Source organism: Amblyraja radiata, chromosome 4 (genome assembly GCF_010909765.2).
Source record: "Amblyraja radiata isolate CabotCenter1 chromosome 4, sAmbRad1.1.pri, whole genome shotgun sequence".
NCBI classification, from domain to species: domain Eukaryota; kingdom Metazoa; phylum Chordata; class Chondrichthyes; order Rajiformes; family Rajidae; genus Amblyraja; species Amblyraja radiata.
Window position 1 is genome coordinate 14,225,417 of NC_045959.1, and position 25,089 is coordinate 14,250,505.

General features: G+C 45.0%; 1 long non-coding RNA gene across 2 annotated transcripts in view; it reads right to left on the reverse strand.

Moving 5' to 3' along the window:
- Positions 1-1,085: 1,085 nt before the first annotated feature.
- Positions 1,086-25,089, reverse strand: part of LOC116971841 — a 70,141-nt gene continuing 46,137 nt past the window's right edge. For both annotated transcript variants that reach the window (XR_004411637.1, XR_004411636.1), the window contains one exon: positions 1,086-1,796. This is a non-coding gene — a long non-coding RNA (uncharacterized LOC116971841). The remainder of the gene's footprint in view (positions 1,797-25,089) is intronic.

Below are 25,089 nucleotides of genomic sequence, written 5' to 3' on the forward strand. Positions count from 1 at the left end.
TCACCGTCTCAAACCACACACCTTCCCTTCCTCTTGCGCCTGAATCTGAGGTAAATTTTTACAACGTTCAAAGCCTTGATCTGCAGAAGTGTAACAGACACAATAGGGCCCTTCCTGAAAAGGATGGAGATCGAGGGCTTGGCTGGACACAGCGGGATATTCTGCACAGAACGCTGCTCAGTGCACTCTGGCTACGATGCCAACTCTTTAATTGAAGCAACCTATTTTGATCGAGCACTTGACTGACAACTGGGAATTTATATCTCAATGCAGCAAGCTATGAAAGTTAAATTTATAAAGTCCGTTTATTTTCCTTAAAGCTGAATCCAGAAAAGATCTGTATAGCTGACATACTTCAGGGTTGTTATCTCAAGTAGGGTCCTGACCCATAAGTTCATAAATCATAGGAGCTAACATAGCCCATTAAATCTACTCTGCCATTCAATCATGGCTCATCTATCATTCCCCTCTCACCCCATTGCTCTGCCTTCTCCCCAAGACCCTTACCAATCAAGTATCTGTTAATCTCCGCCTTAAATACCCAATGAATTGGCCTTCACAGCCCTCTGGGGCAATGAATTCCACTGGTTCACCAGCCTCCGACTAAATAAATTCCTCCTCATTTCCTTTCTAAATAAACGTCCTTTTATTCTGAGGTTGTGTCCATTGGTTCTAGACTCTAGTGGAACTAGACTAGTGAAATATCCTCTCCACATCCACTCCATCCAGGCCTTTCACTATTTAGTAAGTTTCAATGAGGCTTCCCCTCATCCTTCTAAACTCCAGCGAGGGCCCGAAACGTCACATATCCATGTTCTCCAGGGATGCTGCCTGATCTGCTGAGTTACTCCAGTGCTTTGTGTCTTTTGTAAGCTAGCATCTGCAGTTCCTTGTTTCTACATAGTGCTGAATGTTACCCTGGTCAAATCCCAGACACTCTTTCACTGACTGGGCTGAGATGTAAAGGAACGAGGTGGAATAGAGAGAGTGCTAGGGTATGAGGGTGAAGAACGTGGAAGAATTAGGACACACTGGTACAGGCAAGGGTCCAAGATCAGGTGAAATGGGAGGTGCAATGAATGACCTGATTTAATTCTCAGTAGGTTCTTTGTAATTTCTGACCGAGAAAGACACTTCCTTGCCCTACATGGGACGTAGCTCACATTCGGGAGTTGATTCTCCATTCCTCTTTAAGTGGGACTGCGCCAACATTTGAAGGAATCCTGATGGAATTCCAACATCAATTCCTTTGGCAAGGCCAGCTTTATGTGAACACAAGGAACTGCAGATGCTGGAATCTTGCGTGGAGTATAAGTGCTGCAGTTAATCAGTGGGTCATGCAACATCTCTGGAGGATGTGGTTAGGCGACTTTTCAGGTCGGGAACGTTCGTTAGACTCTCCAGCTTTGTGGCCTCAATTCCCTAAAATCCCGTCCTTGAATGCATTCTTCATCTGAGTGCATTCTACTATCCGCAGAAGAGGATTCCAAAGTTCGACAATCCCGACAAAATTTCCTCATCTTAGTTTGAAATGATGAGATTAGAACCTGATGTACTGGGCTTTCCTGTCATGAGAAATAACTATTCAGTATCTGAGTAACTTTGAATGTTTCCAAGAACTGTGTCAATTCTTTCCAAAGACAACTGGAGATGAAAAATATGGTCTTGTCAGCCAAATAAATTTAAAAATTCATATTTTGCAGTCCTGTCTCTCCTTTTCGATTCTTCCATTTTGAAGTGTAGGTTCTTCAGCTGCGGGCCTCATGGTTCAAGAGAATGTTTCATTGTCATATGTCCTGAAATGGAACAATGAAATTCTTAAATGCAGAAGTACAACAGACATGTAAACATAGTACTCTGTAAAACCCATAATAAATAAAAAAACGTTCAGTATACATTAAAAACAGACACAAAAATAAACAATAATAGTGCAAAGTGAAAAATTAGAACTCTTTTTTATAACTCTTCCCCTCTGATGTGTGAAAGTTGGGTGTGATTTCTGGGTTCACCACAAGCCTAGTTCCAGTTGGTACCCTTCCATGATGCCATGAAATGGACAGATCCTCAATTTTGACTTCATGATGATAAGGAGATAGGCAAAAAGCACAAAGTCATGACTTTTTACCATTCTGGTGGTGCCGATCACTAGATTGATAGTTAGAATTTAGAAGATTGAGGGGGGATCTTAAGGGGTTGGACAGGCTAGATGCAGGAAGATTGCTCCCGATGTTGGGGAAGTCCAGAACAAGGGGTTTAAGGATAAGGGGGAAATCTTTTAGGACCGAGATGAGAAAAACATTTTTCACACAGAGAGTGGTGAATCTGTGGAATTCTCTGCCACAGAAGGTAGTTGGGGCCAGTTCATTGGCTATATTTAAGAGGGAGTTAGATGTGGCCCTTGTGGCTAAAGGGATCAGGGGGTATGGAGAGAAGGCAGGTACAGGATACTGAGTTGGATGATCAGCCATGATCATATTGAATGGCGGTGCAGGCTCGAAGGGCTGAATGGCCTACTCCTGCACTTAATTTCTATGTTTCTACACTTTTGAAGTAACCATGATAATGATAGTTAACCAGGGCACAGCTCAGAACTCTATAGATAGTACAAAAGCACAGATAGTGCAAGTTGTATTAACATGTTGCATTGTACCTACTTCTTTCTTTATTAAAACATGTGTTTGAATATTGTTTCTCAGAGGCTCTTTTCGCAGCTTCTCAAGCACTACGCATTTATTTTCAATGCTCAAACCCAAATGTTTCTGTTTGTAGAAGTACGGGTATCTGGCTTATAATAATGCTGTGTAAATCCTGTGAGCTTCAATAAGCTTGGAAGATTTAATCAATTTAATGGAGACTTACTGTACTCCTGTAATAGTAGTATTACTGTAGTTGATATATCCTAAAAATTCTCTTTGGAGGCTCCCTGAAGGCAGGCTTTTTTAGGGGATAGCGTTAATCTTTGAAACATTGCATGGTTAACCCATGAGGTAGTAAATCAACTGGTGGTTAATGGAGAGGTTGATGCAGCCGAACAGTATGTTGGAGTTGGTGTGGGTTCTACAGCCAAAGGGGGTTGCGAATGAAATGAGTGTCAGATTCCAAATGCTTCTTGAACTATGGTCTACGCCTGGGGTGCAATTTTCACTCATTCGGTTACCAATGACTGACAGCGCACTTCATTGGATGCCGTCCGGCTGCAGAGTTTCCTCCTGAAATTTGGACGAGGGGATGAGGAATTTATGGAAGCAGTGAGCCATCTGGCCCCAAATCTACTCTGCTATTTAATAACCTTTGACCGTTTTAATTCAGCATTGCTTTCTGCATGTCATACTAACTGCATGTCTCTTGGACCCAAAAAATAAATATTTAATAAACAATTAAGATCGCCGTCTGGAATGTATTCAGCAAGCAGACTTTCACAAGCTTTTTGTGTAGAGAATTAAAAGATTGGCTTCTGGATGAAGACATTTGTCCTCATCTTTGTCCTGAATGGCTTCCACATAAATTGAGACAGTGAACCCTGGGTCTAGACGTCAAGCCATGGGAAACAGCAGCTCCACGTTTACGTTGCAAATCCATGAAGAATTTTGTATGTTTGACAAATCACTTCCAAACTCTATCGCAATGACACCATGACAGTAAATCTTGAGCCACACGTGATGTTCCCATGCGCTGTCAGATTCAGATTTATTGTCATTGTGCAGTGTACAGTACAGACAACGAAATACAGTTAGCATCTCCCTCGAAGAGCGACATAGAATATGAGCAATAAATAAATATATTTACGTGCATAGTCATAGTAGTGCAATTATTTTTTTCCTGGTGTAAGGAGTGTCCGGGGGGGGGGGGGGGGGGGGGGTTTACCGAGGTAGTGTTGAGTAATGTAACAGCCGCCGGGAAGAAGCTGTTCCTGGACCTGCTGGTCCGGCAACAGAGAGACCTGTAGCGCCTCCCGGATGGTAGGAGGGTAAACAGTCTATGGTTGGGGTGAGAGCAGTCCTTGATGATGCTGAGCGCCCTTCGCAGACAACGCTTGCTTTGGACACTCAATGGAGGGGAGCAAGGAACCGGTGATGCGTTGGGCAATTTTCACCACCCTCTGCAGTGCTTTCCGGTCGGAGACAGAGCAGTTGCCGTACCATACTGTGATACAGTTGGTAAGGATGCTCTCGATGGTGCAGCTGTTTGTAACTCCTCACGGCCTCTTATTTCTGTATTGGAATCTTATTTTACCAGAGTATAGAAACATTGCTACATTTTCCATTGAACATAGCTAGCACTAGGGTATCAGTTGTAAACCATTTAGCAATCATCGATCAATCCTCTCATGATACTGCTGTGTCTGCAAAACTAAATATAGCAAAATCAATAAGAATGCCAAGATGAATACAGTTCTTTTAGAAGCATCCCATTAAGATGTGCTGATTGCTCAATTCAAAAATAAATCAGATATTATAAGATGCAGCCAACATCAACTTACTTTCCACCACACGTGAATCATTTCAAACTGCTGTCGCTAGATTAGACACAAGGAACTTTTCTTTACAGGAGAACCATACGTCAAACAGATAGCCAGACAATTAAACACGCAATCAATAAGTAGACTGGCTGCAGGAGTGCACTGCCTCGATGGTGGGGTAGGTCGCTGGAGGCCCTGCTACAGCCTGGACTGGGCTCAGCTCCAAGAAGCCAAGCGCGTGGACCACACACGGTGTACAGCGGTGGAGTAGTGGCGGAAATCACCAACGGCTATGTCTGGCTAGGCCGACCCGGCAATGCCGTCAGGACAACAGGCCTTCATGATTGTACAAGGCATTGGTGAGACCAAACCTGGAGTATGGTGTACAATTTTGGTCACCCAATTATAGGAAGGATGTCAACAAAATAGAGAGAGTACAGAGGAGATTTACTAGAATGTTGCCTGGGTTTCAACAACTAAGTTACAGAGAAAGGTTGAATAAGTTAGGTCTTTATTCTCTGGAGCGCAGAAGGTTAAGGGGGGACTTGATAGAGGTCTTTAAAATGATGAGAGGGATAGACAGAGTTGATGTGGACAAGCTTTTCCCACTGAGAGTAGGGAAGATTCAAACAAGAGGACATGGCTTCAGAATTAAGGGACAGAAGTTTAGGGGTAACATGAGGGGGAACTTCTTTACTCAGAGAGTGGTAGCGGTGTGGAATGAGCTTCCAGTGGGAGTGGTGGAGGCAGGTTCGTTGGTATCATTTAAAAATAAATTGGATAGGCATATGGATGAGAAGGGAATGGAGGGTTATGGTATGAGTGCAGGCAGGTGGGACTAAGGGAAAATAAGTGTTCGGCATGGACTTGTAGGGCCGAGATGGCCTGTTTCCGTGCTGTAATTGTTATATGGTTATATGATCAGGTCAAGAACCCTGCACTTACAACAACTGGGACTTGAAAATGAGTCAAACTGGTGACTCTGTATACTGCCTCGGTGTACTACTGCTATACGGTGTACTTACTGTTTCTGAGATGCTTATCTAAGATGTATCGTGCTTCTTCTTCTTCTTCTTGCGTATGGCGTGCACAGCCTAAAGTTGTAGGACAACTTGTTCTATTTGATTGTGCATGCCAGGTTGATTGCATTCGTCGAAACAGGGCGGACCACGTGAAGGTTGCAATCTCCCACCCCATCTAAGTGCTTATGTATCATAATAATTGTAATGAACTGTTTACAAACACTGTACCTCGGCACATGTGACAAATAAAGTATCATTGAACATATAGTACCATTGAACATTGATAATTAAGGTAATGTTCGTTTTTATTGTACGGAAAATGTATTTGGCAAACATTTTTGACAATTTCTCCATATATAAAATGATTGAATACATGTATCTGATATATACGACATGCAGTAATGATGTGGCTCTGTTGTTTAACAATGATTATGAATCTGCCACAGTGTCACTGTTTGAAGGTGTACACACCCAGCCTGGTTAGTCTCTCCTCATAACACAAACCTTGACCATCTCAGGAATCAAACTGATGAACATTCATTTGGTTCAACTGTTCATGGTGCAATAACGATAGCAACATAACGATGGGTAAAGAGGGGAGAGGAATTGTTGATGTGTGTTTGGGAGAATGTTCTGGTCTAATACTTGTATGGCTTAACAAGGACAGCAACACTGCTGGTTTCAGTTCTGGGAAATGAAGCTGGCCAAGTGGAGCAAATGTCAATGGTCTCATACAGGGAACATCAACCACTATTACAATCGTACTGTGAAGAACAAACAACTCTAAATGGTGGAAGGCTCATTTCTGGCCTGAATAAATTGGAATTAAGGAATAGCCGGGACAAACGACAACTAAGAGATCTTTAAAGAGATTATTTCTGTACAATCTAGTTGCATTCCCAAGTGGGAGAAAAGAGGTGTGGTTAAATCCAGAGCTATTTGGATGTCTAAGAACACAAACTATGAACAGGCGTAGGCCACTCGGCCCCTCAGGCCTGCCCCTGCCCTTCAGCAGGGAACCAACCTAAGCACAATGACTGGCTTGGACCCCACTTGTCAGAACACCCTATTTATATGCTGTAAACGCTGTGTACTGTTTACTGGATGGGGAAGCCCAAATGGTCTCATGATCAATAGGTGTCCGTTCGATATCTACCACGTTCACCGATCTATTGGGTTCTTTCGAGAAAAATGATAACTTCACATCTGTTTTCTCTCCACTGTATGAATCAACTCTCTCTACTCAACACGCCTTGAAACATTCTGAGCTGTTTCAAGGAGTTTTGGAATGGTTCGTATTCCAACAAAATACATCGCCTGGACAGTTGGGCGGTTTCCTTTGCCTACTGTTTATTTAATTGCGGATGTGCAGAATGCCACTCGCTCAAAAACCAGGATCCACCGTAATTTGGGCAACAGCGACTGTGAGTCACAGGTCGTTTTACACCTCTTTGGGTTTGGAAGTAGTGCTGTGTTTTTGAGCTGTGAAACTGTAATATCTTGAGCACAAAATAGACCTCAATATGCTGAAACACGCATTGCAATATCTTTAATCTACTACCGGCAAAATTCCACTTCCAGTGCACAAAACAATAGCACACACTCTTTCCAAAACCTTTCCCAAGATTGTCACAATAATGTTCTTTCCCATTGCACACATACTGCCTGACTTACATTGTACTTCCAGCACTATCTCCTTTTATACCTAATTTTACAGGTTGAGAATTTATCCTGTAGAAATAAGTAAAGTGTCCAACACAAATATGCGTCAGCAGTGTTTGGGATCCCACAGCATGTATTTAACACAGACAGTAGCTTTTGGCCACTGAGATTTCATTGACCGCCTTTAAAAAGCTTCCTGCGATTTTATCAGCTATGATTCATGTGTGCGGCAATGATTCAGAGGATGTACAAGCATTCCAACTGAGTGAAATGCACACTGAGTTTCTGAAAACCAAAGGCATTTATTACCCACTTTCTAAAAGATTCCATTTAAATTTCACAGGAAATTATTAGAAATAATTTTCCTGTTAACAGTCTCTCATGAGATTTCAGCTGCGGAGGCAGTCATTCATCCCCTCGAGTCTCTATCAGTTTGGTCATGGTTTGAGATGAGTTCAGCTCTAAGTGTCATCATCCTCTTTTCCCTGTTACTTCTATCCTGAAAATCAAAGCAAAACATGCTTTTAATTCCAGTTATTTCTATTTTCTCATGCACTCATCCAGCTGCTTATCAACACATCCTCTCTCTTACCATATTAAGGATCTTTTTTTGAGTGCGAATGGAACAGTATATCACTGAGAGAAGCCTTCTCTTCACCCAAAATGTCACCCTTTTCTCCAGAAATGCTATCTGACCCGCTGAGTAACTCCAGTCTTTTTGTGTCTATCTTTGGTTTATACCTCCATCTGTAGTTCCTTCCTACACATCTTGTTTGCTGTATTCACTTGATAAACCTTGACAAACTGCTCTTTTTCTCTTTAGTTTTTATAATGCATCATTTTCTGGGCATTATTCACTGCAGACTTGCTGCTTAGTGTCATCATCTAATTTTAGTTTCCTTTTTCCTTCACTGCAGGAACGGCAGCAAGTCACCCATTGTTATAAGCCTCTTTTTCCTGCATGTTGTTGTGACTGGACCATATCATTTCCTCTAGATCGCTCCCGCTGTCTGGCATTCTTCACGAAACTGCCCGCGAAGAAATGTTTCCCTTCCGTAATGCCAATTCAACACATTCCGTTTCCACATCATTCCCAAATGGGAAAGTAGATGCTCTGCCATAATTGAGTGGACTTTCACCATTCATTCTCCTCTGACAGACATAGAATACAAGGATTGCACTGTACGCAAGTAAGGCCACTCCTCTTTAGACAATAAACAATAGGTGCAGGAGTAGGCCATTCGGCCCTTCGAGCCAGCACCGCCATTCACTGTGATCATGGCTGATCATCCCAAATCAGTACCCCGTTCCTGCCTTCTGGAGGAAGGCTCTGCAGAGGGTAGTGAGGGGAGCAGAGAGGATCATTGCGTCTCCCTACCCTCGGTACAAGAACTGTTCCAGAGCCGCTGTCTGAAAAAAGCTCAGAGAATTGCTAAGGACAAACTGCACCCCCTCCACATACACCTGGATCTCCTGCCATCAGGCAAGAGATATCGCAGCATCAAAGCCCGGACTACAAGACTGCTAAACAGCTTCCTGCCACAGGCTGTGAGGCTGCTAAACAGTCACTCTGTACTCACAGTCACCTGATTCTGAGGCTTGGCACGGACACTTTAATAACTGGCACTGGCCACTCAAATCAGCTGCCCCGGACATTTTTATGATTGGTTTTACTGTATTTTAACGTAGTTGTTTTACCTGCTTTTAACTATTTATTTATACTGTTCCATCAGGGACTGGATTGTTTTTAGTGTTATTATGTGTGAAATGTTTTAAATTTCATGTGCGATGCTCCGCTATTCCCTGGGAAACGTCTTTTCATTTTGCACTGTACAACTGTTGCTTGCAGGATGACAATAAAGGTTGATTGATTGATTGATTGATTGATTCTCCCCATATCCCCATGACTACGCTATTTTTAAGAGCCCTATCTAGCTCTCTCTTGAAAGCATCCAGAGAACCCGCCTCCACCGCCCTCTGAGGCAGAGAATTCCACAGACTCACCACTCTCTGTGAGAAAAAGTGTTTCCTCGTCTCCGTTCTGAATGGCTTACTCCTTATTCTTGAACTGTGGCCCCTGGCTCTGGACTCCCCCAACATCGGGAACATGTTTCCTGCCTCTAGTGTGTCCAAACCCTTAACAATCTTATATGTTTCAATGAGTTGCACTCTCATCCTTCTAAACTCCAGAGTGTACAAGCCCAGCTGCTCCATTCTCTCAGCATATGACAGTCCCGCCATCCCGGGAATTAACCTTGTAAACCTACGCTGCACTCCCTCAATAGCAAGAATGTCCATCCTCAAATTAGGGGACCAAAACTGCACAATACTCCAGGTGTGGTCTCACTACGGCTCTGTACAACTGCAGAAGGACCTCTTTGCTCCTATATTCGATTCCTCTTGTTATAAAGGCCAACATGACATTCGCTTTCTTCACTGCCTGCTGTATCTGCATGCTTACTTTCATAGACTGATGTACAAGAACCCCTAGATCCCGTTGTACTTCCCCATTTCCCAACTTGACGCCATTTAGATAGTAATCTGCCTTCCTGTTTTTGCTACCAAAGTGGATAACCTCACATTTATCCGCATTAAACTTCATCTGCCATGCATCTGCCCACTCCCCCAACCTGTCCAAGTCACCCTGCATTCTCATAGCAATCTCCTCACAGTTCACACATGGCCACCCAGCTTTGTGTCATCTGCAAATTTGCTAATGCAACTTTGAATCCCTTCATCCAAATCATTGATGTATATTGTAAATAGCTGTGGTCCCAGCACCGAGGCTTGCGGTACCCCACTAGTCACAGCCTGCCATTCTGAAAGGGGCCCGTTAATCCCTACTATTTGTTTCCTGTCTGCCAACCGCTTCTCTATCCTTGTCAGCACTCTACCTCCAATACCATGTGCCCTAATTTTGCCCAGTAATCTCCTATGTGGGACCTTATCAAATGCAGATAAGGTCCCACATTTAGACGAGATACAGCGCAGAAACAGGCCCTTCAGCCCACCAAGTCGAGCCAGGCAGTGTTCCCCGTACACTAGCACTATGCTGCACACAAGGGACAATTTACAATTTTACCAAAACTAATTGACCTGCACGTCTATGGAATGTTGGAGGAAACCGGAGCACTGGGTAAAAACCCATGCGGTCACAGGGAGAACATACAAACTCCTTACAGACAGCACCAGTAGTCAGATCAGATTCAATCTTAATTGTCATTGTCAGTGTACAGTACAGAGACAACGAAATGCATTTAGCAACTCCCTGGAAGAGCGACATAGCAAATGATTTGAATAAATAATAATAAGTGTCCGGGGGGGGGGGGGGGGGGGGGGGGGAGGGGGGAGGGTGATTGGCAGTCACCGAGGTACGTTGTTGAGTAGAGTGACAGCCGCCGGGAAGAAGCTGTTCCTGGACCTGCTGGTTCGACAACGGAGAGACCTGTAGCGCCTCCCGGATGGTAGGAGGGTAAACAGTCCATGGTTGGGGTGAGAGCAGTCCTTGGCTATGCTGAGCGCCCTCCGCAGACAACGCTTCAGGATCGAACCTAGGTCTCTGGCGTGGTAAGGCTGCAACTCTGTGCCACTGTGCTTGAATAGTGTATAGATCAGATAAGCACATTCCATGAAGTTATGTGACAATACTACAGAAGGTGCAGAGAAGATTTCCATGCATATCGCCAATGCTGGAGAATTTTTGTTACGAGTAGAGTCTGTTTAGACTGGAGTGGTTTTTATTTGTAGTGGGGCAGGGAGACTGATAAGTGAATTCCAGGTGGTATATAAAATTACAAGAGAGCTTGTAGCGCAAACAGATTGGATCCAAACAGAAAGGGTTAGAGCGATATGTTCTAAACGTGGGCAGGTGGAACTAGCGTAGAGGGGGCATCAAGGTCAGCATGGGAACGTTGGGCTGAAGAGCCTGTATCCGTGCTGTATGACTATGAGTGAGGTTGAGCATCAACATTAATTGGCAGAAGGATTAGGAGAGTTTTGAGAGAAACACGGAAGCATGAACTCACTGTCTGAAAGGGTGGTGGAGGCAGAAACATGAAACCTTCGCACATTTAAAAATTATTAGCTGGATGACCATCTGCTGTGTCCTGAATGTCTAAGACCAAGAATGGGAAATGCAAGAACCAATGGTCCATTATTGGCTAATATGGACATAATGGGCTGAATGGTCTTTTTCTGTGCTATAACCTTGTGATTCAGCTCGCCACCTAAAATGGATTCATTAGCTCAATTTGTGGAATTGTGCTGGGTAAAATATAACTGCCAAGTGTGTTTAAACAAGCACAATGCACCCGAGAATAATTCAGACTGTCAAGCTGAAAACATTGTAAACTATTTCATTTTTAGCTTACCTATTAAATAAAGTTATCTAACTTCCTTGTCCAGCTATTGCCCTCCAAGTAAATTCCATCTTCAACTCTGCAACCTTACTCCAACATCCCACAATCATTGTTACTCATTTCATTTTGGTCAATATATCTTTGAGTCTACAAGCAGATCATTGTCTTTGTAGAGTCAGACCTAAAGCCTGAAGATTTTAGTTGATTAGATTATACCTTTAATAATCCTTTACAGGAAATTACAGTGCCACGACAGCTTCAAGACAGACATAACACCACACATTTCCTCAAATGGCTTCCATACTTAACAAGTTAAAATACAAGTTAAAATACAAGTTAAAATACAATTAATTTAAAAAAAAGTGCAGTTATTTTTTATTTGTGCTGCACAAGTTAAACATGAAATGCCTGGTAGGATCAGAAGCCCAATGCTTTGTTAGTGGTGGGGTCAGATTGGAGGATTATGTGTGTGTGTGTGCGTGTATGTATGTATGTATGTATGTATGTATGTATGTATGTATGTATGTATGTATGTATGTATGTATGTATGTATGTGAGGTGGTAGGGGATGAGGAGGAACATAGGGGGAGCTTCTGACACTTTATTTAAGATGCAACACTCCACAAGTTGGGTTTCGGCCCGAAACGTCACCTATTTCCTTCGCTCCATAGATGCTGCTGCACCCGCTGAGTTTCTCCAGCACTTTGGTCTACCCTTGAGACCTTTAAACGTCACTGACTTACGCCTTGCATTTGATCCCGAGTCCTGATTGTCTGCGACTTGCTTGTGGCTTCTACAAGTCATGCTTGTACGAATGAATTTTGTGGAAGATATTCGGGGAATGCCACTGTGCATCTTTACACTCCTGTGGCCTCTGGCACATCATAGTTAAGGAGGTCTGAGGGAAAATCTCCGACCTTGTAAATCACACCGCAAGTGCCATATACCAATAAATGTATTTAAAAAACATAAATAAACAGATAAATAAATACCCCGACAGTTTTGCTATGAAGTGAACATAAACGTCACACTACAACAGTAGCACAAATTTCTCCCATTTTGATCCTTTAAAAAAAATACTCCTCCCTTTTCCATAACCTTCTGGAAGATTTTTCTCGTTGCTTTCCAGAGGCATCGCTGAAATCACTGTTACCATCTCAGCAAAAACCTGAATCGAGTCTGTTGGACATGTGCGGTTAAGAACAAATAATATGGTGGGAGATGTCACAATCCTTCTCTCATGCCATACATTACCTCACTTCCTTGTTATTCCTGTACCGACACTCCCTAAATCTAGATTTGGACAGTTAAGGTTCCAAGGTAAATGCCTTCCCTTCTGGGTTTCTTGCTGAATGGTTGTAGTATACTGTCGAATAGCTCAAAAGAAAAAATAACATTAAGGAATCCGTCTTTCTAAACACCCTCAAGACTCTGCTATATGGGTACACGACAAGATTTATGCGTCCTGTTCTCGTTGCACTAACAGCTCACCCTGTGGCAGTCAACAGAGCAGAGCAGAGGAGAGACCTACCACCTAGCCCTTCGCTCATTGCAGGATTCAGCTAAACATTCCATGCTGCTCTCGAGACAGTTTGCTCGAGAGGATGACACCTGATGCATGGTGGGTTCGGAAACCAGAGATGGTGATGGTGCATGTGTAAATGACACCAACGCCTTCCTCACCACAGAGATCTGGCAGCTCTTGAGCCTTGAGTATGACTTTATTGGCCGAGAGCCTAAAAAGCAACATGCACATATGCTTACATCTTAATCAGATTTACTTGTTACTGACGTCGTTGCAGCAGCCTGATCAGTCTAGGTTTCAAGGGTTTAGCTTCGACAGGTAATGCAGAGGATGCTCAGACCTCCCTCCAATCCTCTTCATTGGAAGTAGAGCATCATCAATGGCTGCACCATGAGCTCATCCATCTTCCTCCAGGTCCTCTCATCCTCTGCAACATTGCTATTCACGCTCCTTGATGCCCAGAACAGTGGTACCACGCAGCATCGCTGTGAGAAACTAGGATCATAGAAACATAGATAGAAACATAGAAAATAGGTGCAGGAGTAGGCCATTCGGCCCTTCGAGCCTGCACCGCCATTCAATATGATCATGGCTGATCATCCAACTCAGTATCCTGTACCTGCCTTCTCTCCATACCCCCTGATCCCTTTAGCCGCAAGGGCCGCATCTAACTCCCTCTTAAATATAGCCAATGAACTGGCCTCAACTACCTTCTGTGGCAGAGAATTCCACAGATTCACCACTCTCTGTGTAAAAATTTATTTTCTCATCTCGGTCCTAAAAGATTTCCCCTTTATCCTTAAACTGTGACCCCGTGTCCTGGACTTCCCCAACATCGGGAACAATCTTCCTGCATCTAGCCTGTCCAACCCCTTAAGAATTTTGTACGTTTCTATAAGATCCCCCCTCAATCTTCTAAATTCTAGCGAGTACAAGCCGAGTCTATCCAGTCGTTCTTCATATGAAAGTCCTGACATCCCAGGAATCAGTCTGGTGAGCCTTCTCTGTACTCCCTCTATGGCAAGAATGTCTTTCCTCAGATTAGGCGACCAAAACTGTACGCAATACTCCAGGTGTGGTCTCACCAAGACCCTGTACAACTGCAGTAGAACCTCCCTGCTCCTATACTCAAATCCTTTTGCTATGGATCGGTGGCATTGTTGTTCTGCATTCCAAACGTGAAGGCGTGGGTTCAAATCCCGCCACAGGAGCTTAATAAACCTGCAATAAAAATCCTGTACTAGTGATGGTGACCATGAGGGCTTCAAAGTGGCTCAAAAACACATCTCTTTCTCTGGTACCCAGCAGGAAAGAAACTCAGTTTGATATTGAGACAACAAAGCCACCCCTTTTGCGCTCTCTAAAGTGACCAAGCGAGCCACTTAGCTCTAATAATTGAGGGTGTGGGCAGTAATGTCCACATCTCCTGTAGCATTCCAAAGGGTTATTAACCAGCTCTGAAGTGGTGGTGTTCGAGTTAACATGTATAGCATTCGCTGCCGAGATCTTCACAGACAACGACAAAGCCCTTAATAGCGTAGTCAACGAAATGGAAATATTGAGTTATGTAAAAGAGGTGGCACAACACTGAAACTTCAAAGGTAACTGAGCCAGATTAGAATCTCTCCAATTTTCGGCATGTTCAAAGCTTCAAACGCTCCACACCCACACTGTCACACAGAAAACGCAGCTGGGGTTCTCCCGGTAGGTGAGCTGTTTAATGTGCCGGGTAGTGGAGTTATACAGCTTTTGGGTGTCCCAGCTTTGAGTCTTGGCCCAGGTTGACTGGCCAGCAACCTCTCAGATGGGGGACGAGAGTAAGAAAATATATATAAATTGGAATAACAGCCCTTTGCCCTGGCCCTCAGCTGATCAGGTGAGGAAAATACTGTGTATGGAAATGAGGAACTGCAGACGTTGATTTACAAAACAAAGGCATGGTGTGCTGGAATAACTCCGCGGGTCAGACAGTATCCCTGGAGATTACGGATAGGTGATGTTTCGAATCGGGACTTTTCTTTTTCAGAGTCTGAAGAAGGGTTCTGACCCAAAACTTTGCCTATCCAGGGATACTCCCTGAACTGCCGAGTTATTCCTGTATCTTTGTTGAGGGAAATACCAAGAATGGCTATTGGGCCTCTGAGCAAAATAAAATATTCTGATGTAGGCTTCCTCTTGTATAATTTGACAAGGTAATGCAAGATTGCCAACAGCCAGGTAACATCCATTGCTCACACACTGCTCACAGTTCCTATACCGATGATGCAGACACAGATCAGCCAAAGAACAAAAAGTCCGTGTTTGATAGACTATTTCAGTCAAAGTAAGTTTTTGATAAAGTGAAGCCTTATTCATGTATTACTACCAATTTGGTAGTATTTGGTCAAAAATGAGCGATTGCAGAACCTTTCAAATTTTAATTGTTAAAGTTAAAAAAAAAGTTAAATTATTTCTGTTTTACATTTTGTTTGCCTCGTTTAATTTTTTCCCCTTTCAATCCAAACTTACTTTCCCTCTCTTCATTTTGCTTTCTTTATCTGACTCGATATTGGATTCATTATCCTAACATGCTGGTATGACTCCACGCTGCCCTTTGATGATTCCACAGGCAAGTTGGACCCGGAGACCTGCGGCAGCATTTCCTCTTCAGTTGGATCCACGAGACTCTGCAGAGGATGCTGTGGAGTTTTGAACTTTCACTTATAGCACCTCGCCATGCACAATCCCGTGGCAATCAAGTAGGCAGACCAAGTCTTGGTGGCCACAGGTAGACACAAAATGCTGGCGTTATGCCCTGTCCCACTTAGGAAACCTGAACGAAAAGCTCTGGAGACTTTGCGCCCCACCCAAGGTTTCCGTGCGGTTCCAGGAGGTTGCAGGTGGTTGTCGGAGGTTGCAGGTAGTGGAAGCAGGTAGGGAGACTGACAAAAACCTCAGGGAACCGCACGGAAACCTTGGGTGGGGCGCAAAGTCTCCAGAGGTTTCCGTTCAGGTTTCCTACGTGGGACAGGGGCATAACAGCGGGTCAGGCAGCATCTCTGGAGAGAAGGAATAGGTGATGTTTCGGGTCGAGCCCTTATTCATAGAAACATATAAATTAGGTGCAGGAGTAGGCCATTCGGCCCTTCGAGCCTGCACCGTCATTCAATATGATCATGGCTGATCATCCAACTCAGTATCCTGTACCTGCCTTCTCTCCATACCCCCTGATCCCTTTAGCCACAAGGGCCACTTCTAACTCCCTCTTAAATATAGCCAATGAACTGGCCTCCGCTACCTTCTGTGGCAGAGAATTCCAGAGATTCACCACTCTCTGTGTGAAAAATGTTTTATCTCATCTCGGTCCTAAAAGATTTCCCCCTTATCCTTAAACCGTGACCCTTTGTTCTGGACTTTCTGGAATTCAGACTGATCAAGACTGGGTGCCCACAGTCTACGTATATTTATTCATTATAGTTAGTTGCTGGAGAAAATAATTCAGGCACATTGTGCTGCATACTGGGTTGATGCACTTGTTTGAATCTGATAGAATGAACGTCTATTCGCCCTGCAGCCTACCAACTGCCAGAAAAATAGCTGGGCTCTTTCAACCCCAACTGTACTAGATGATGCCACTCTCACAGTCACAAGTGTGACAAGATTATGAGGCAGGAAGTTAAGATAAAGAGCTTGATTATCAACTGTGCTAATGGGATGATGAAGGTGGGGACATTAATATTTGCACTTGATGCAAGATAATTCACTTTGCAAATTTGGACTGCCTGCAACTTCCCTTGACTGATAAATGGAAGATTTATATGTGTGCCTCTGAGGTCTTGATGTGTACTCCCACTGTATGGAGCTCTGGCACATGGCATTGCCCATTCCACTGCAAATAAATTACTCACATGCAAGCAGCAAGCAAATACTTACGGAGAAACAGTTGGGATTTTAGATACAAGGAGATTGTTAAACATACTTGAACAATGCAAAAGAAAAATAGAAAACAGAGGAAATTTGCAGCTGGTGAGCCTGCATCTGAAGAAAAAGAAGCTGAATGTGACATGGATTTTAAGTCCGGTGCAAAGTTTTAACTCTGCTGGAATCCACGTGGAATTGTGTTCCTCAGCATAAAGAGAAAAATTATTTCCTGCTTTCAGTGAAATTTATCGTCTCAATCAGTGAAGTCTTCACATACATAATCAAAGAGGCGCAGCGACTACGACAGGTGCCGGCAGTCGCCGAAAAAAATCGCGTAAGTGGGACAGGCCCTTTCAAACACACTTCCCAACAGACATGGAAAGTATTGGAATGCTCAAAAGATTGTTAAGTACATCTATCTGCGTTTGGAAGCGTTGAACTGGTGAGCAGCAAAAGGATATTTGTTTGGAGGTTTGCTGGATTAATCCTTGTGTGATCATAGAATGGGGCAGAATTTATTATTACAATGATGAGCCAACAATGAGCAAGGTTGGCTCACGATTGATCAAAGGTGATGTGTAGGAATAAACTGCAGATGCTGGTTTATACCGAAGATACACACAAAGTTCTGGGGTAACTAAGCAGGCTAAGCAGCATCACTCGAGGAAAGAGACGGGCGACATTTCGGGTCCGATCCCTTCTTCAGACTGCGAGGTGTTCTGAAGAAGGGTGCCATCCCGAAACGTCACCCAGTGATCAAAGTGATGATAGAAACATAGAAAATATGTGCAGGAGTAGGCCATTCGGCCCTTCAAGCCTGCACCGCCATTCAATATGATCATGGCTGATCATCCAACAGTATCCTGTACCTGCCTTCTCTCCATACCCCCTGATCCCTTTAGCTACAAGGGCCACATCTAACTCCCTCTTAAATATAGCCAATGAACTTGCCTCAACTACCTTCTGTGGCAGAGAGTTCCAGAGATTCACCACTCTCTGTGTGAAAAATGATTTTCTCATACAATACAATATAATACAATTTATTTGTTGTCATTTGAACCTCATTGAGGTTCAAACGAAATTTGGTTTCTGCAGTCATACACACAAGAAAAAGAACCAAGACACAACACAATTTACACGAACATCCATCACAGTGAATCTCCTCCTCACTGTGATGGAAGGCAAAGTCTTATCTCTCCCCTGCACTCCTCGTTCCCCTCCCGATGTCAGAGTCAAAGCCCCGGCGGGCGATGGTAAGTGTCCCGCGGCCATTAAAGCCGCGCCGGGCGATGCAAGGCCCCGCTCCAGGTAATTTTCAACCCCGCAACTCGGGCGGGAGAAGTCGCCGTTGCGGTAGCCCCGGAAAGCGGTCTCCCAGCAGGGACCCACGGGCTCCCGGTGTCACCGTCCACCGGGCCGGCGGTTGGAGCCTCCGAATCTCCGGGGTCAGGTCTCAGCCGCGCGCCACCACAGCTCCACCCGCTCCGAACTCGGCCAGCTCAGCGATGGTGGATAAGTCCGCAGGCTCCGCGACTGGAGCCCCAGGTCGTTCCGGTTGGAGGCCGCTCCACAGTGCTAGGCCCCAACAACAACGGAGACCCGACAGGGAAAAGGTCGGGTTCTCCGTGCAGGGGAAAGATTTTAATAGTCGTATTGATATCCCCCGCCCCCCCCCCCCCCCCCCCCACACACATATCCAGTTAAAAAAAAAAGAAGCACTTTAAACTCCATTCAAACATTCAAACGCGACAAAAAAGAAAAAACGACAGACGGACTGCAGAGGCCGCTGCGACGCCCACCCATCTCGGTCCTAAAATACTTCCCTCTTATCCTTAAACTGTGACCCCTTGTTCTGGACTTCCCCAACATCGGGAATAATCTTCCTGTATCTAGCCTGTCCAACCCCTTAAGAATTTTGTAAGTTTCTATAAGATCCTCCCTCAATCTTCTAAATTCTAGCGAGTACAAGCCGAGTCTATCCAGTCTTTCTTCATATGAAAGTCCTGACATCCCAGGAATCAGTCTGGTGAACCTTCTCTGTACTCCCTCTATGGCAAGAATGTCTTTCCTCAGATTAGGAGACCAAAACTGTACGCAATACTCCAGGTGTGGTCTCACCAAGACCCTGTACAACTGCAGTAGAACCTCCCTGCTCCTATACTCAAATCCTTTTGCTATGAATGCTAACATACCATTCGCTTTCTTCACTGCCTGCTGCATGATGTGTAGTACAGGCAGCAGCCGCAGGTGGGTAAAGATGTGTAAATAAACAAAGACCATCTGCACTGAGAGCAACATGTCCTGGTTGTTCTCACCAAGGGACTGGAGGACGACTTCAGTGCCTCGCTGTCTCTACCAAGGCAGGCATCTATATGCCAGACTGCTGCTGCTGGATGAGCTGCTCTGGGCCTCTGTACCCATCTGATCCCCTCTCCAATTACATCAACCTGTTGTGCCCACTCTTTACACATTGCTTCCTCCTTATTCTTATCAGTACGACTCGTTCCTCAATTCTCCGTGGCTCATGTCCCAATGCAGAGAAATGGAGGGGGAAAAAAATTGGCTGCAACAAGAACAATCTGCCGGAGGAACTCAGCCGGTCAGACAGCATCTGTGCAGGGAAATGGCCAGTCGACGTTTTGGGTCAGAACTCTTCATCTGGGCTGAAAGAGGGCAGGTAGGCAGTATAAAGAGGTGAGGGGGCAAAGCGGAGCTTGGAAGTGATAGGTGGATCCAGGTGAGGAGGGGTTGACTGGTAGATCGAATCAGATGGGGGAGGGGGAGGATGGAGATAGTGAGAGAGGCTGGAAGTTGATTAGAGGAGACACCAAACGGCTGCAGATGATGGGATCGCATGAAGATGATGGAGTATGGATCCAAATAAGGGAGATGGGGTGGGCCGATGGGAACAGTGGGCGGTGGAGACCCAGCGGGTGGAGTGTGGGGTGATGGATTGATGGAAGGGGGAAAATCAACTGGCCTTCAACTGTGCAATGTTGCAGGATTGATGCACGCTCAGAGGTGCCATCTTCCAGCTGATACTTCCACCCCTGTCCCTTTCCCAACGGCTGTCCTCTTAATTGGATAGGAATACTTCCTTAGGACTATTTTAAACATGAGGGCAACTCGGGCTATGAGGGCAACTATCCAAGCTGTGCATCATCACTAAATCAGTTCACTACCACTTTCAGGGAGGACAGAGATAAGCAATGGGGCAGCACAGAAGTGCAGCTGTTAGAGACACTGCCTCTCAGCTCCAGCAAACTGCGTTTGATCTTCACCTTAACAGGTGTCGGTGTGAGGTTTGCACGTTCTCCCTGTCGATGTGTGGATTTCCCTCAGGTACTCCGGTTCCTGTCCCCACATCCTAAAGATGTGCTGGTCTGTGCATGTGTAGGGTGCAGGCACAAACCAGGGTGACGTATTAGGAATTAAATAGGGTTAGTACAACCTGAACGGCCTGCTTACGCGCTGTGTGGCTCTATTAGAGGACACAGCAAGGCAGGTGCAGTGCTGATCAGTACTTGAATGAGAGGCCATCTGGAAAACAGATGACCGACCAACAGGCAGAATTCATAACACAATGTGAATCTCAGCCACACTGCATATGCTTAAATAAAATGAATAGCTACTTGCGGGAGTTTGCAGTGCACAATCCAACTGCTGCTGTTCCTGCATCTGAATGGTGAATGTTGTTAAACATATTTAATTGGCTGGAAACTAGAACTAAAATTGTTTGGTTTTAACCATGCACACTTTTTGGCGTATGTGTCGGGAGTCTGTGTGCGCGTAAGGTGTGTGTCTGTGTGTGTGTGAGGGGCGTGTGTGTGTGTGTGTGTGTGTGTGAGGGGCGTGTGTGTATGTGTGAAAGAGGTGCGGGTCCACGTTTGTGTGCAATGTCTGTTTCCAAATATGTGTGTGCCGTGTGTGTGTGTGTGTGTGTGTGTGTGTGTGTGTGTGTGTGTGTGTGTGTGTGCATGCATGTATCTCTGCCAGTGTATCTGTGTGCGCAATTATGTCTGTGTAGGTACATACCTCTCTGCCTGTGTGCATGCGTGCATCTCTGCCTCTGCCTGTGTGCATGCGTGCATTTCCACCTGTGTGTCTGTGTGCATGTGCACATCTCTGCCTGTGTGTGTACATTGCTGCCTGTATGCATGGATCTTTGCGTGTGTGTGTGTGTGTGTGTGTGTGTGTGTGTGTGTGTGTGTGTGTGTGTGTGTGTGTGTGTGTGTGTGTGTGTGTGTGTGCGTGTGTGCGCGTATGCCCTATGGGTATCTGGCATTGCTCACTTTCGTCCCTTTTCGCGTGTCACATCATTTGCTTGGGTGACATTTGCTCGCCCAGCACTTCACCTCCAGTGATCTGCCTGCGGAAGCCACTTCCTCCAATGGCCGAGAACACCCAGACCAGATGCAGGCACCGGCGGCAGAGAGGAGCAGAAGCTCAGTGTGTGTGTCCTTCTCCTGCACGCACAGAACCTAGCGCCGATGATCCCAGCTCACTAAATCCAAAAGAGTAATGGGTAGGCTTTGAATAGGATGGAGCTGGTGGGAGACTAGTGAATTTGTTTTGTTTTGAGAGAGAGGAGAGAAAGGTCGCCATTGCCACAAGAATGATTTTTTACGGGTACAGGTAAGCCTTTGAATTATTACTGCCGATCTTCAAAACAAACTGTTAATTATTAGTTTCAACAACAAAAAAAGCTGCTTGCATAGGAAGAAGAAAATATTCCGTTCCGCAGTTAAAAACAGGCAAATATTCATAACGATTAGTAGACGAATGACATTCAACCGAGACTACATTTCTTATAACTGGGACAAACAAGGTATCTGTTCAACGTTCTACCTTAATTTAGCATCTGGAACACTATTTTAGGCTTAAATTACTAATACCGTTGCCGCTCTAATGGAATTTCCCCAACCAATGAAAAGAAATACAAAGTTTAGATTCTCTAAAGTAACACGAAGAAAATTAAATTTCCCCCTGTACCATCAGGGAATAATAGCAAGAACAAAAAAACAGATATCTTGAAAACCTTTATGAAAAGGGCGGTGAGTGAAAGCCGTTGGCAATTCAACGAAAAGAAAGCCATTGGAAGGAAATGCTGCAGAGTTTGCACCGTCGTCAGTGCAGTGGATATAAGTATCATCTGTTGCAGCTATTGGTCAAAGCAGACAGCACAGTGACACAGCAGTACAGCTGCTGCTTTACAACGATCCCAACTACCGGCGCTGTCTGTGCGGAGTTTGTACGTTCTCCGTGACACCGCGGGTTTCTCCGGTTTTCTCCCACGTTCCATGGACGTGCAGGATTGTAAGTTAATTGACTTCTGTAAATTGTCCCTAGTGTGTTGGATAGAACTAGCGTGCAGGCGATCGCTGTTCAGCTGTGGAACGGTCTATTTCCACGCTGCATCTCTAAACTAAAGTAAACTATGACCACATGAAAAAACCTCCGTCACTCCCTGTTCCTCCGACAGATTTACTGGAGACCATGGAGAACTAGTCTTCTGTGCCCAGACTGTGGGACAGATTAATGCACACTGACCCACTGCACCTACCTCAGCTATAAATGATAACTGTTTATCTGTTGTTGAACCTTCTCCCTTCAAATATCCAAACCGGGCCAGTTTAAACACGCAATATTTCAAAGCATCTCTGACAGCCAAGTTAAAGAGATGGGATGGAAAGCACTGCAACAACTCAGGCTGCACATTACCCAATCAAACCTCAGAAGTACCACGCTGCTTGATGTAGGGGCGTTTGCCCAGTTACTGCCGTCAGCAGTGAAACAGGAGCTAATATTGTGGCACAGTGGCGCTGCTTGTAGAGCTGCTGACTCACAGCGCCAGAGATCCCGAGTTCGGTCCCGGCTTTCTCCCCGTTTCTTTGCTGCATCTGTCAATCAATCGACGAAAAGGGTGATATGAGGGAGATTCCCTCCAACCTGGGACAGGTCATCACTTCTTTCCTCATATGCCACTGGATATCTAGGTCCCAGGACTGTGCTTGCCAGTGCTCAGTAGAAGGCTAAGACTTATGCCCCTGTCCCGCTTAGGAAACCTGATCGGAAACCTCTGGAGACTTTGCGCCCCACCCAAGGTTTCCGTGCGGTTCCCGGAGGTTGCAGGTGGTTGCCGAAGGTTGCAGGTAGTGGAAGCAGGCAGGGAGACTGACAAAAACCTCCGGGAACCGCACGGAAACCTTGGGTGGGGCGCAAAGTCTCCAGAGGTTTCCGTTCAGGTTTCCTAAGTGGGACAGGGGCATTAGCCAGCACTGAATGATGAAATGTTGCTGGAGAGGATGGTCCACAGATCAACTTTGCACCACTTAAAAGACACTTGTACAGGTACATGGATAGCAAAGGTTTGGAGATATGTGGGCAAGGCACAGGCTGGGTTAGCTGGGGAACTTGGTCGGCATAGGTGGGTTGTGCTGAAGGGACATTATCGTGTTGCATTGGTTCATGACTCTGGCACAGCCAGTGCTGGGGGTGCTGATCTTCTCCCAGTACCACAGCCACTGCTATGTGACAATGCCTTTCTCACTCTCAAGCAGAGTCCCATGCTCTCTGTCCCCAAGAAAAACTGGCCACCTACAGTTGCAAAATCAGAAAGACTTCACGTCTCTATCCCCTTGCAGCTCATTGACTACACATCACCTGTCTTTCTGCTGGTTTATTTACGAAGTGAAATCTGACCCGTTTTTGCGAGAGCATGTCGTCAGTACATATTATTCACAAATAGAAGACTGAAAAGACTGCAGATATTGGAATCTTGAGCAGTAAACAACCTGCTGGAAGAACTCAGCAGTCAGGCAGCATCTGTGGAAGAAAATGGGCAGACAACTTTTTGGGTCGGGACCATTGTCTGTCCATTTCTCTCCACAGATGCTGCCTCACTTGCTGAGTTCCTCCAACATTTTTAAAATCTGTTCTGTACAAATATGTTCTCTTGATAACTACAGTGAGGAGAGGGAAGTCACAGCCCAGACCTACCACACCCCTGCACCACACACTGGAGAAAGCTACATCGTGGAGTCACGCAGCAGAAAACAGGCCCTTCAGCCCATCCAGTCTTGCTAGCCATCAATCACAAATGTACGTTAATCCTACTTAATTCTTCTCACATTCCCATCAATACCAGGCCACCTATGACTCTACCTCTCACCTACATACGAGGGTTAATTTACAGCAGCCAAGATGCAGCCCCTCTACTAGCTGTGCTACTCTGCCGTCCTCGTTTGACCCTGCCTTCTTCAAATACAAACACCGCGTTCCATTTAGTAACTTACTGAATAAAGTGCTCAGATGAGTTTCAATAAGATAAACAGGATTGTACTATTATTTCACTGCCCCAGTGAACACCAATGCAAACCGCTTGCTTTTTATCTCCCCGTCCATTCAAGATCTAACGATCTTGTGCACGGCTCCATGCGAGGCAGTGTAACAATGTGTACTTGGCAAGCTACTCTCTTCCAACAAAATAAAATCAGAAATGGCTCTTTGGGGGAAAATAATATAATATACAGCATAGTCTGCTGTAAATATTAAATATTTTCAGGCATCAACAAATCATATGGCTCCAGGGCATTGCGCTACTGTAGAATTGGCGATTGAACATATCTTGGTGTGTGTCTGCAAGCCTGATACTATCTTGGCAGATTCATGACTGTTTCTAAATTTAGTTTAAAGTAAACTGGTGTTTCATACCCATACACAACAATAGAGCAGTGTCAAAGCAGCAAAAGGAGCAATGTACAATCACCCATGCTGGTGAGATGGCTTGCAGCCCAAATATTATTTTTAGCCGTTCCTTCCCTTTAAGGTTCCGCTTCTGCCAGACGCTATCGCCAAGTGGTGTAAATGGGATATTGGATTCAGTTCCCGGCAACTGCCCTGCGCCAATGTTCTCTGTCCTTCACTTCATTCCAGGCCATTGGTCAGCTTCCCATCAACGTCAAGGAACGGGTGTCCTTTATTTGTGCACATGCTTCAGTGTGAGCTGTCGGCAGCATTGTCCACTGTGAAGAGGGCAGTGACAAACTGCACCAGGAGATATATGCAGTGGTAGAATGGGCAGATGTGCAGCAAAGGGTGTTTAATGATGTGAGATGTTGCATTTTGGTAGGAAGAAAGTGGCATAATATAGAACAACGGTGT